We start from the raw sequence: 14,066 nt of genomic DNA on the forward strand, positions 1-14,066 counted from the left end.
AGTTGGACACAACTGAGCATGCATGTAGGCTAGCATACAAAAACTTGCAGTTTCCAGTGTTAGATTTAGAGATAAATAATCAAATTAAATAAAAACATAAGGCTCTATCATTCCTGTTTCTCTCTAGTTTCATCTATTTTATTTTACTGTGATGAAAGTCTGGTTCATGGGGAAGCTTAGGGAATAAGGTAAATGTTCTAGTTAATACAATCTTATGGTTAGGTAAAGACCACAGAGAAATAATTTTTGTTTTAACATCTGCTAATGGTTATTTTCCAAAGTACATTAGCCTTCTCCCTGAGTTAATTACAGTCTCCTGAACATAATTTAATCTTTCTTTGATGATTCAGGATAGTATACTGTTCTCTGGTCCTGACTCTGCATCTGGGCTATGACTGTCTGGTGTTGGCAAGGCAAACTTCTCCCCCACATGTATTCTTAAACACATGTCAAGTTTTCCAAGATCAGGGTTGTAATTGAGATTTTTCTTTTTTCTTGACCACATATTTGACATCAGACTAACTTATTTTAGGAGCAAATACATAACCATTCACTTCTATCACCATTATTTGTTGAGCTTATTCTAACTCATATAGGGAGTATTTAGTAATATGAAAGATTTTAGAAATCATCGAGTCTCTCAGCTAAATAACAGGGAAAAAAAAGCTGAGAACCAGAGAAGTTAAGATACTTGCTTAAGGACTCATAGGTCATTATGATGACCTGGACTATATATAGCTTAGGTCTTCAACCATTCAAGTCAACTATTTTCCACTATCCATATTACTATCTTATTACAAGTTTATTAACCTGACCCCACTGCAGAAACTGATTAAATGAAAAAAAGGAATAAAAATGAGGAATAAATAATATTGAACTTAGAATGAGCAATGACATTTACTACCCATACCTTAAAGTTAATAAGTCAAATGAACAGAAAATTACAGTAGCTAAAAACCAATGCTTCATTAAACTGTTTATCAATTTTTATCCCAAAGCAAGACCAGCTCATTAATTGACAGTTAAAGGAGGTAAGCCCTTTGGTTCATAAAACTGAAATTTCACTAACAGAGCCTATGGAAATACAGGACCCCACCTTCACAGGTACTACTTCGCTTGCAGAATGTTCTTTGCTGCTTTGTTTTTGCAAAAGGGCATGGCCAATTAGATGTTCTGTATTAATTGAATTTTTTTTTTGTTTTCTCATATGTGATACATTTTTATATTTACATTCTCACTTTAAGTTTTCTTTCTGTTCTTTTCAATTCCCTCTATTATATCCCTTAATAATATTATGGCAGGTAAATGACTACTGCTTAACAAGTTATTGTAAACATTTATTCTTTAACTAAATACCTGAAGGATAAAGCCAAAGGAGGACTATTTGACTAGTGTACTCTAATGAGAAGTATGACATAACAAAGTCATACCTCCAAGGTATTGTTTTCTCCAGTCTCATCTTTTATAGAACTTATGTTTACTATTTGGTTACAATTTTGGTATAACTAAATAAAATCATAACTCTTTCTCTAAATCTCCTTTACTCCTGGATGTGCCAAGATTAGCATAAAGAAAAGCCAACGTTAATTTTGGATTTTGTAAACAAAGAGAACAGAGAAATAGAGTGGTAAAATATGCATTATATTCATAAGTATGCATAAACAAGCTGACCTTGCCTGAAGGAAAATCTCTCTTAGGGAAAAGCCTCCCACATCAATGGAAATAATACCCAAAGTAATGAAAGCACAGCTGACAACTTGAATTGCATTCCAAAATTTCATGCTACAACCGATTCTCAGATGTAATGAATAAAACTGTTTTCAGTCTCCATATCCTAGGTCGGCACACAATAAAGATCCTTCAAGAAGAAATCAAGGCAAAGCTTATGGCATATCTTACAATCTAATCAGATGAGCCCTATTCAGTCAGTAACTGAGCTGCTGAAATAATTCTGTCTCTCTTGAAAATTTTTACAGTCAATGGGGAAATGGGGACTCACATGCCAGTGTGAAGGTACACAACCTCAAATCTTGATTCCACACTGTCCACGGATTGACGAGGCAAACAGAAAAAAAAATAAACAACAGGGTACAACTCTCAAGAGTTTGGAATTAGACATAAAGTTAGGAAGTGACAAATAATCTGAATACCAGCTATTATCAGAGCTTAACAAAGTATATGATCAAGAAGGGTTTGCATAACCAGGTAGGACAACAGTGGTAAGTGGTTCAAACGGAAGTCACGCTTTATCCAAGTGAAGCGTGCATAGTTGCTCAGTCGTGTCTGACTCTTTGCAATCCTATGGACTGTAGCCTGCCAGGCTCCTCTGTCCATGGAATTTTCCAGGCAAGAATACTGGAGTGGGGGTGCCATTTCTTTCTCCAGGCGATTTTCTGGACCCAAGGATCGAACTCAGGCCTCCAGCATTGCGGGCAGACTCTTTAGCGTCTGAGCCACCAGGGAATCCCTTATCCAAGTGAGGTAACCAGAAAAGCTTTACAATCACCTCTGCTATGTAGTTATTCAGGTACTACCCTGGCACTTTGATAATCTCTCGGTGGCATTCATATTTTTAGCCTCATCCTGGAATATGTCATCACCTGCAAAGTTTAAGGCTAGAAAAATGTTCAAGTTTCAAGCAGGTGCCTATAATATCCTAACAGACAAACTCTGTCAGATAATTCCAGACTTTCATCTATTGGCTCATTCACTCAATCATATGATACATTTTCCAAAGCATATATATCCTCAATGTGATGACATAAAATATTATTGGAAATCAAATTTCATATGAAGTTTGAATCTAGATATTATTGCCTCATTTATCTATTAACTGATATCAATTTCAATGACACTGAGTATGAATTCAAAATAATGTACACATGTGGAATTCAAAAATAAACAAGACAAGAATCCTTTCAAAGAGCTTGCTGTCTAGTGTATGAGAAAACCATATAAACAAGTTGTAAAAGCTACAGAGGCATAAAATGGCCTTATGGGAGTACAGAAACAAGACATTGATTGGGCATGCAGCAATTAGGAAACACTCTCTTAGGTCTTAAAAGAATGCTAGGATTTGGCAAGTACAGATGCAAAGAAAAGGCATTTAATATGTATACATCATTATGCACTAGAGAAGACCAGGGTATGTTGAAGAAATAGCTGGTCTGACTAGAACACTTGGCACATCGAGCTAATGGAAGTGAGGGCTGAGAAGGAAAGGTCTTGAGGGATGGTAAGGGAACTCTGGTAGACAGTGACTAACATCATAAGTTCCAAGCAGACTACCCCAATCATAGAGACACTGTAGAAAGTTCACACATATTTCATCTCTTTCCATCTCTTCCTGGACAAACTACAAATGTGTAACCTGAAAAAGAATCAATTTTGATAAGTTTGTAAGATAAAGAAGACTTGAAGCTAAAGGGAAAAAGAAAAGTGATAAGAGAATTAGGGAATAAACTCTTGGAAAAGTGGGAAAGAAAAGGGAACTCAAAGGCATCAATTAAAAGATCAGTTTTAGAAGAAAGAATGAAAACTTTTGTTTTATTTATTTATTCTATTTTTATTTGATTGCACCAAGCAGCATGCAGGATCTTCCCCAATCAGAGATGCAACCCATGTCCCCTGCACTGGGAACACAGAGCCTTAACCACCTCCAGGGAAGTCCAACTTTTCTGAATTAGACTGGAGGAAAAGCAGAAATAATGAAGCAAATTAACATGTTAGATAGAAAAGAAACTGATAATTTTCCTTAAGATGTTCTTAACTCGCTCAGAAAAGTAGAATGCTGGTCATCTGACGGGCATGAAGGAGCTAGAAACTGTTGAGGGGCTTAATGAGTTTAAACAGCTATTTTCCCTGAGTAATTAATCACTAGACAATCTTAAGAACACTATTTCTTATTAGGCTATTTAAAAAGAGTACTTTGCACCAAAATATACACAAAACTTATCTAAGTAGATCAGTTCAGTTTAGTCACTCAGTCGTGTCCAGCTCTTTACAGCCCTATGGACTGCAGCACGCCAGGCCTCCCCGTCATCACCAACTTCCGGAGCTTGCTCAAATTCAGGTCCGTCGAGTTGGTGATGCCATCCAACCATCTCATCCTCTGTCGTCCCCTTCTCCTCCCACCTTCAATCTTTCCCAGCATCAGGGTCTTTTCCAATGAGTCAGTTCTTTGCATCAGGTGGCCAAAGTATTGGATAAATATATCTAAATACTATATCAAATAGAATATTAAAATTTCTTTTATTTTTCAGTAAAACTCTAAAGATGATGAACTATTTAAGACATTATCTGTGAATAGTAGATATAAAACAATCTTTAAAATTTTATATATGTCTAATCTTTTCTTTAAAAGAATAGCTGTGGAGATCTTTTACTAATCATAATCTCTTACTAAACATGAGATCTTTTCATAAACATGAAAACTTATCTATTTTGATTTTAGAAATGTTGAGTTTAAAAGACTGAACTATTAGTTAATATCTAGGATATAGATTCCTTGCCTTATTGAATTAACTATATATATTCAACCACAATGAAATATATTGAAAGTTAAAAAGTCATTTGAATGTCCCACAGGACATGGGACAGTAGCTGGCAGAGTAGGGAGTCAATAGATACTTGTCAGTTGAGTGAATGGAGGAATAAATAAATGTGAATAAGCGAATGAAATAAAGAATGACTGTGAATATACCACATGTGTGTGCCCAGCACCTGAGAAAACACTCTTCTTGCTTACTGAATAAAAAAGGGCTTCATAAACTCTCAAGACATAGAGCACAGAATGGATCTTGGTTAGTCTACCACCATATTCAACAACTGAGGACACAGAAACCCCTCAGGACTAAGTGACAGACCTAAGTGGACTTCGAGAAAGTTGAGCATTCCAAAACCTCAAAAAGGGTTAGTTTTTGAATTTCTGACACTTTTTCATCTACTAACCACAAAGAGAAATTTTTTGCAAATGTTGCAAGATGCAGAGAAGTTAGATGTTATTTAAAAGTTTAGGTAGAAAAAAAGTTAACAGAAATGCGTATTTTTTTTAACCAAATAATAATTTTAAACATCCAATCACCTTATCTTTTGTTAAGAAGTTCATCTCAATACAGTAACTAAAGTAAGTAAGAGTTAGGCTTAAATCTCTTTAACTGAAATGTAAACAATAAAATATTAATTTAACATGGTCTTTCCAATTTCTCACTCTTTCTCTCCTGCCTCCGTACTGATTGGAGTGGTCATTTTAATTGCTAAAGATTTGTGAAGTCTGATGCTGATTCTATCATGCATGCATGTTCAGTCCCGTCAGACTCTTTGCGAGTCAAAGGACTGTAGCCCGCTAGGCTCCTCAGTCCATGTAATTTTTTAGGCAAGAATACTGGGTTGCCATTTCCTTCTCCAGGGGATCTTCCTGACCCCGGGGGATTCTTTACCACTGTGACACCTGGCAAGCTCTAACTCTATGTATACGTATGCCAAACCTGTAGATTGAAAAGCACTGAAAACCAGGGGAAAAGAAAGATCAGGCCTGGATTAGAACCTGAAGCATGTTAAGACGAGAGAGAAAATGTGCAAATGAAAAGAATACTGCATTTTAATTCAGGAAATTCACACCCCTGTGTTAGTTTTAGGGCTTCTCGGGGGTGCAGTGGTAAAGAATCTGTCTGCCAAGCTGGAGAGGCAAGAGATGGAGGTCAGGAATCTAAATCTTTTAACTGCATAATATTGGACAATTTATTTAACCTTTTTGATACTTCTTTCTTCTGTGAGAAAATGAAAACAATAATTCCTCCCAATCAAGGTTGTTGTATCCAGGTGTCTGTCACAGTAGGTACTCAATAAATTGATTTTTGAAAGATAATAAGATTAAGGGGGAATCCTGTGAGGAAGAGAATATAATAGCTAATGATATAAAATCTCATAATTCTATATATAAGTACCTAAAGCAGAATATTGCAATAGTCATATTGTGCTTCAGCCCATTAACATTAAGGATATATTTATTGATGGCCTGAATATTTATTTCTTATGGTATTGTTAGGGATTGAGATGATTTTTGTCAGTATTTTAATCAATTTATCAAAGAAAAGTGATGATGATTCTATGCCAAGTTTTGGTTTAGGTAACAAATTTAGGTACAATTCAATGGTAAGAAAAATATGTATTGCATGCTACTATGGATAAAGCAAGGTGTCTATTTCAGTTTATTTAGCAATTAAAAGGGAGCTGTGCAGTTCACAATATTTAATTGTCTTTTTGAAGTGAGGACATATCAGAGATATGTATGTGGTATCAATATCAAGGAGAATTTTATTTTTCCTAAAAACCATCTTTATAGATTACATTGTAAGCTATTTAGTATCCCTTTTTAGGTTGACTGCTAGGAAGCTAACATCTAAATTTGGGGCCTTTCTCTAGGAAGTATCTAGGCTTTGTTCACATGTATTTTGATCATTACCATCATTTCTAGCTTCAAGTACTAGTGCTACCTTTGTTTCCTATTGGCTCATGCTCACACTCACTAATTTATACACATACACACCTCAATAATGAGGACTATTACAGAAGACACAATAAATGTAGCTGGGAACTGTTTCCAAAATTGAATCTATTTGTATATTTCAATAGTGTTTGGGCAGCACAACTCTGAAAGCTAACTGGTTCCAGGAACATAAAAAGTAATGTGGAAACTCCCCAAATATTTTTCTTTCCTCTAGTCTCCAACTGTATTGATTCCAAGAAAAGAAAGGATTTCATAAATACAACTGAAAAGGTACATATAACACAACTCAAGAAAAACATTAATTGTTTTTCCTTCTCTAAGAAATTGCATATGAATAATATGGAAATAATATGGTCAAATTATATTATCTTTGAGACATGGTCAAATTTCCAGCTACTGTCAAGGCTCAGCAGCAGACGTGGTAAATGCATCTGACATATTCTTGGACACAGATAACTTACACTGGCAGATTCTACACGCAGATCCTGTGCAGAGTATTCAAAGGGTTGGATGAATGTTTTTTATTTGCCGAACATGCATAGGGTATAAAATCAGATTTGAACACATGTACTTTAATAAGTTTAGAATCCATTTGATCAGAAAGCATTTCAAGTTTCAAATCAACTTCTACTTTAAAGGTAAAAGCATCATCTATCATAAATGTTACTAAAATTCTAAACAATGAGTTAGAATCCCAAAGCCATTTTCAGTGAGGATTTGATTAGCCCAGCATATGTGATTTAATTTTCTCTTTGTTTTCAAATAAATCCAAATGCTGGAGAATGTGTATTTGTATCCATAATTTTGGGTTTCAGTCAGCATTGACTAGTATCCAATATGGGCATATTAGCTTGATTTCTATGTTGTTCACACCTATATAAATGATTTGAGGAACACAATTTAAACAATGCAGCCAGAAATAAGTCACCCTGAAAAAAATTAGAATAAGTTTTTAAAATATGCTTTGGTTTCAGCTTTAAAGCAGTTTGCCAAAATCTGCAGACCCACGAATGGTCTTCATCACACACTGTTCACTGACTTCACATATACTAAAGTTATTTGGAATCTCACTTTCATTCTCTCTGATACTTCACTGAAGGGAAAATAATTTGTTTAGAAATCTTATTAAGGATTCTTCCTTAGCACAGATTCTCACTAAAACAAACAAAAGTAGAGAAAAATAAGCAAAAAACAATTAAGTAAATAGATATACAAAGATTATAAAATTAAATATTTTATCATATTGTCTCATTTATCAAGCTTTCTCTGATTTCATTAAGGGCCTTTAGACTAGGTGCCAGAACTAATTTTATTGCAGCATCTGTTCTTTGGTTTTAACATGGGTATACAAGTAGATTATAATATTTCTTTTAATTGATAACTAGCAATATAGAGAAGAAAATGTTTTAATAATGCCTTGAGTATGTGTATTATTTTCTTTTTCACAGCTTATCATTTCATCTTCATAATATCCTTATAATGTGAGAAAAGCATGTGGAAATAGAGGCTCAGAAAGGTTAAGTAGTTGTTAAAGCAATCTCTCCAAGACTACACAATCAAATCAGTGAGGAGTGACCTGGCTTCCTCTCTCCTAGAATAAGGCTATTTCCATGGACCACAGAGGATGCTATAAGCCAGCTTTAAGAAAGGTTTTTAGAAAGCATGTATGAAAAAAAAAAAAAAAGAAAGCATGTATGAGATTCATGGGCAGGAGACACAGGTTGAAGATCCCCTCTGCCATGGACTGACATTGGGTGTGGTTCCCTTACCTTCTCTGAGCTTGAATTTCCTCATATATAAAATGGGAATATAAGTCAATTTGTACTGCAAAAAAATAATAAAATAAGATAAAACAGGAATCATAAAGGTGCTGGCCCTATTTATATACCACTCAGTTGGTGAGCCAAAAATTGAGATGACGTGACATGTCAATCGACATGTCAGTTCTAAGTCACCAAATTGTGTGCGTGTGTGTGTGTGTGCGTGTGTGTGTGTATGTGTGTGTGTGTGTTAGTCGCTCAGTCGTGTCCGACTCTCTACGACTCCATGGGAAATACCTGCCATGGGATTTCCCAGACAAGAACACTGGAGCGGGTAGCCATTCCCTCCTCCAGGGGATCTTCCCAACCCAGGGATTGATCCCAGGTTTTCCACATTGGGGGCAGATTCCTTACCGTTTGAGCCACCAGATACTCACAGACCAAACCAAATTTGTTGGTAAAGAAACAAAAAGAGAAGGAATTAAAAGGCTTGAGCCTTAACTTAATACTTAATAGCCTTAATACTTCCTATTTCCCCGAGGGCCCTGAGCAAGTTCTGTCAGCCCACAGTAACGCATCAGAAAGCTTTCTATACAATAATGCGGTTAAGAAAGACAAGCCAAAGCCTTCTCTACACATCCACCGGCAACGAATTTACACTCATTGTATGCCTTGATGAGAAATCACTTTAGCATCCACCCAATGTGAGATTCCATGACAAGGACCTGCAAAGGCCAGGAAGGCTTCAGACATGTGAGTCCTGCTGGGCTGCAGTAGGAAGATGTGTCCATGGAGGGAGGGTTACTGTTTGTCTAGTGCAGGCCCTGCAACATCTTCACCCCAGAAGCTAAAAATGGCATAATTTCATCTGTGCCTGGCACAGTCTACAGTAAGCATCAAACTTTAGTTTAGTAAATGGGAAGGGACACATGAAAAAAGAAAATATCAGCATCGCTAGCGTTCTTATCCCATGGACGGAGGAGCCTGGTAGGCTGCAGTCCACGGGGTCACTAAGAGTCGGACATGACTGAGCAACTTCCCTTTCACTTTTCACTTTCATGCATTGGAGAAGGAAATGGCAACCCACTCCAGTGTTCTTGCCTGGAGGATCCCAGGGACGGGGAGCCTGGTGGGCTGCCATCTATGGGGTCGCACAGAGTTGAACACAACTGAAGTGACTTAGCAGCAGCAGCAGCAGTGTTCTTAATTGTAGGGACCACTGATACCCTTAAAAGCCCTTCAGTGGGTACATCTGCTCAGTGATGCCTCGTCTATAAGAATGACAGGGCTCTGCACTTGAAGACACATGGCCTACTCACCCTTGATGCTTTTCTATATTCGGACCATGACCCTTTTGACTATTATGGTCCTTTCTCTTCAAATTTGTTACAACAAAATCCATTTTTCAGAACCTAGAAATGAGTGAACAGGAGGGCAGAAACAGTGTAATAAATAAGCCTGTGCAAAACCTTATTTTATTACCTGCTCCCACGACCTGTTTCATAAAACAGATCTTCCTTTCTTTTCTCCTCATGGAGAAAGGGGCACAGAGAATGGAACTCTTTACTCATAAGAAAAAAAGTAAGAGAAAAGAAACAATATAGGCATAGTACTCAGAACCAAAAAATACAAGTACATCATATGGAAAATATTTATAAATAGTGCCTCCTCACCAAGGGTTTGCTATAAATGGAGGGTTTCCATATTCTTGTCAGCTTATTTTCTCTGACAAAAACATCTCAAAGAAAAGTTCAAATGACTGTATTGCGATGTGGTCTAATTTCCATGAGATATAAGGTTAGGATGTAAAATAGCTATACTTAATAATTTTGGATGAAAATATGTATTTTTATTTTTATTGGGCATTAGTTAAATGACCTACACAAGTGAACCCAAATGAAAATGAAATATTTCGTTCTAAATTGTTTCACAGCCCTTTCCTTCATGGGACAAAGAAAATAGTTGTAACTCATCAAAAGCGATAAATTTGAAATACTTTCTTCAAGGAGAGAGCAATTAGGAAATTTAAGCGAAAACTGGCATACATCATTTAGACAGGGAAGGGAGGCAATGTCATCCAAAATTGCAAACAAAGAGCTATTCTTCTGGAATAACAGTTTTCCTGCTGTGTACGTATGTGGTTGGTATGCAAATGTCATGTACACACATCTCTAAAATCCTTCCCTTTGTTTCTAATGTGGTGATATTATGTCAAGAAAAGTATTATAAGTAATTATGAATTGAGCTTCTAGGTAATAGCAGGTAGTGCCTGTCAAACGTAAAAGAAGATTTTCATCCTGAAAAGCCATAAGAAATTATCTCCTCCTTTGATTTGTGTGGTGAGGAGAGGAAGTCAGGAATCTCTTCTGTCATTGACACTACCATGAAGGGAGTGAGCCCAGTGACAAATCTGATACACACAGGAGGTGCATTCAAAAAATCCCAACAGAAGAAACCATATCCTGGAGGCTTTGCAAGCCTCTGGATCAAGCCTAGCCTGAAAGCACACGATCCCTGAATGACTGGGGATTGTGAATCAATAATGTTTCCATCTTTGCTATAAAGAATTTGAGTCAGGTTTTCTGTCCCTCGCTCTCAAAGGAACCACCCACAAATAGTATGATTAAAACACATGGGCTCCTGTTTCTTACTTCCTAGATCTACCTGCCTGCCCGTGAAGAAGGCATGATGCCAAGGAAGACTGTAGTCTTTCACCTGGGTTGCAATTTTCTGCCCAACTCATTCTCTCAAAATAAGAAGTACTGAGCTGACTGAGCTGCTTGTATGTTTTGGAAATTAATACTTTGTCAGTTGTTTTGCTATTATTTTCTCTCATTCTAAGGGCTGTCTTTTCACCTTGTTTATAGTTTCGTTTGCTGTGTAAAAGCTTTTAAGTTTAATTAGGTCTCACTTGTTTATTTCTGTTTTTATTTCCATTACTCTTGGAGGTGGGTCATAGAGGATTGTGCTGTGATTTGTATCATAGAATGTTCTGCCTATGTTTTCCTCTAAGAATTTTACAGTTTCTGGTCTTACATTTGGGTCTTTAATCCATTTTGAGTTTATCAAAATGGGTCAGAATGGATGGACATCATCAAAAAAAATCTACAAACAATAAATGCTGGAGAGGATGTGGAGAAAAGGGAACCATCTTGCATTGTTAGTGGGAATGTAAATTGATACAGCCACTATGGAAGACGGTATGGAGATTCCTTAAAAAACTAGGACTAAAACTACCATATGACCCAACAATCCCAATACTGGGCATACAACCTGAGAAAACCATAACTGAAAAAGATACATGTACCCCAATGTACCCTGCACAACTATTTAGAATAACTAGGACATGGAAACAACCTAGATATCCATCAGGAAACGAACAGATAAAGAAGTTGTGGTGTATATATATACACACAATGCAATATTACTCAGCCATAAAAAGGAATGCATCTGAGTCAGTGCTAATGAAGTGGATGAACTTAGAGCCTATTATGCACAGTGAAGTTAAGTCAGAAAGAGAAAAACCAATACCGTATATTAACACACACATATGGAATCTAGAAAGATGGAGCTGATGAAGCTAAGTGCAGGGCAGCAATGAAGATGCAGACAGAGAGAACAGACTTAAGGACACGGGGAGGGAAGGAGAGGGTGGGACGAATGGAGAGAGGAGTGTGGAAACATAGATACTGCCATATGTAAAATAGAGAGCCAGTGGGAATCTGCTGTCTGACTCAGGGAATTCAAACCAGGCCTCTGTGACAATCCAGAGGGGTAAGATGAAGTGGGAGGTGGGAGGGAGGTTCACGACAAAATAAAGAAGTAATTCTGCTCCTGAGGCTCAGTGTCACAGGTGACTCCATGAAGACAGCACTGGAGGATTCTGGAGAACTGGGTCACAATTGTAACACACCCATCAGCTACAAGACCTTGATTCAATTACTAATGATCCTAACATCTGTTTCTTCGTGTAAAATGGGGTTAACAGTAGTCCTTACATGAAAGATTGTTGTATTAAATGAGATACCATATATAAAACTCCCAGACAATATCTGAAATTTTGAACATGCATAAAGTACTGGCATTCTTATTGATATACTAGCAGAGTTAAATTTCATGCAGCTGTAAATATAGGCTAACATTCTATTTATAAAAGTAGATACTTGATTTTTATTATTTGAGCTATATGAATATCAAGTGTATCAAATTGGTTGAAAATGGTTATTTAATTTTGCCTGTACCCAGCCTCTTGAGAATATATTGTCTCACTGCAAGTAAATATTCAAAAGGCCAACTTTAAAAAATTGTATTTCATAAAGTAAAGCTCATTAAGTAGAAAACCAATGCTGTAATAATTTCTCTCTCTCTCTCTCTCACACACACATATGGAAGAAGGGCTAGCCATCAAATGTAGTTCATTTCTTGGCTTGTCACAGGAAAGCCATTCAGGCCCTCGATGCTGCCCATGAGGGACATCTAAGTATTCCTGAAAAACAAATGTGGATATGCATCTTGTCAGTTTCAAAGAGAGTCATTCCTTCACAAGAAGCTAAAACACTAAGGAAAAGGGGACAGAGAGAATCATCTTTTCATAGAAAAACTGGATGTTCATATTGCTATTCATTGTTTCCTCTAGTCCTGTAGAATTGATAGGATATGCAGCTAGCTTCTATGCATGCAACCTGAAACTGTAATGAAAGTTCAATCCAGGTGGTGGAGGAACAAACTAGTTATGTCAGAAAGCAGGGAGGGGCTTTCCGGGTGGCACAGTGGTAAAGAATCCGCCTGCCAATGTAGTGGACATGGATTAGATCCCTGATCCGAGAAGATCCCACATGCCACGGAGCAACTAAGCCTGTGCACACAACTACTGAGCCCCCCGTCGCAACTACTGCAGCCCGCACACGCTAGGGCCCGTGCTCTGGAACAAGAGCAACCATGGCAATGAGAAGCCCAAGCACCACAACTTGAGAGTGGACCCCGCTTGCTGCAACCAGAGAAAAGCCCACATAGCAACAAAGACCCAGCACAGCCAAAAATAAAGGAAATAAATAAAATTAGTTTGAAAGAAAAAAGCAGGGAGACCTTTGTGAACTGAGATCCAGTTAGGGGGAGCAAATAGTCCCTGTGCAGGCCAGCCTCTGATGGTGACCCAGCACCACTGAGTAGTTTGGAATCCACCCAATTCAGCTTGTACCTCAAAATCCACATATCACTGAACACCAGTGAATAATGAATTCTCTTCAAATGCAGGTCAAATGGCTAAAGTCTCTTCCACCCACCCTACCCCCACCCCTGTATGTTTCAAACCATATCATTGCCCAAGAACCTCCATCAGAAATTAGCTTCAGCAGCACATATTTCCCCTTAACTTCAGACTCAGTGCTTGGGTTGCAGCACAGCTGGGTGGCAGCAAAAACCCCTGAAAACGTCTGCATTTGACTGGTGAGAAAAAACCCTGTTAAAGCTCACAAACAGCTGAGGCATGAAGCCGAGGAGCGAGAGCATCACTGCGCTCAGCTGCTGAAGTGTGGCTCTATTACTGCAATTTTGAGACACTTATCAACATTCAATTAACATCCATGATATGATATTAGTCACTGTTAACACTTATTAAGCATCTCTGTGCAAAGTGCAGAATTCAAGTTTAATAAGGTAGGACTCCGACTGCCAGATGGCATCTTCATTTGATTTATGCTTCTCAGTGAGAATCTGCTTCCATTCCAAGTGAATCACCTCAAGTTTCAAAGTATTTGCCCTTCACTTTTATATATGATCAATATGCTGAGGGACACGAA

The 14,066-nt window shown here is 37.4% G+C and overlaps 1 protein-coding gene across 4 annotated transcripts in view; it reads right to left on the minus strand.

The window, feature by feature from the left end:
* The window catches only part of HIVEP2 (human immunodeficiency virus type I enhancer binding protein 2), a 216,657-nt gene that overhangs the window by 47,078 nt on the left and 155,513 nt on the right, over positions 1-14,066 (minus strand). Inside the window, exon 1 of one of the 4 annotated variants that reach the window (XM_005684859.3) lies at positions 9,588-9,798. The exons of the other annotated variants lie outside the window; for them this stretch is intronic. The gene's annotated coding sequence lies outside the window, so the exon portion shown is untranslated. Of the gene's footprint in view, positions 1-9,587; positions 9,799-14,066 lie in introns of those variants that run through there. 4 annotated transcript variants of the gene reach the window in all.

The sequence above is a fragment of the Capra hircus genome, chromosome 9 (assembly GCF_001704415.2).
Source record: "Capra hircus breed San Clemente chromosome 9, ASM170441v1, whole genome shotgun sequence".
NCBI lineage: Eukaryota > Metazoa > Chordata > Mammalia > Artiodactyla > Bovidae > Capra > Capra hircus.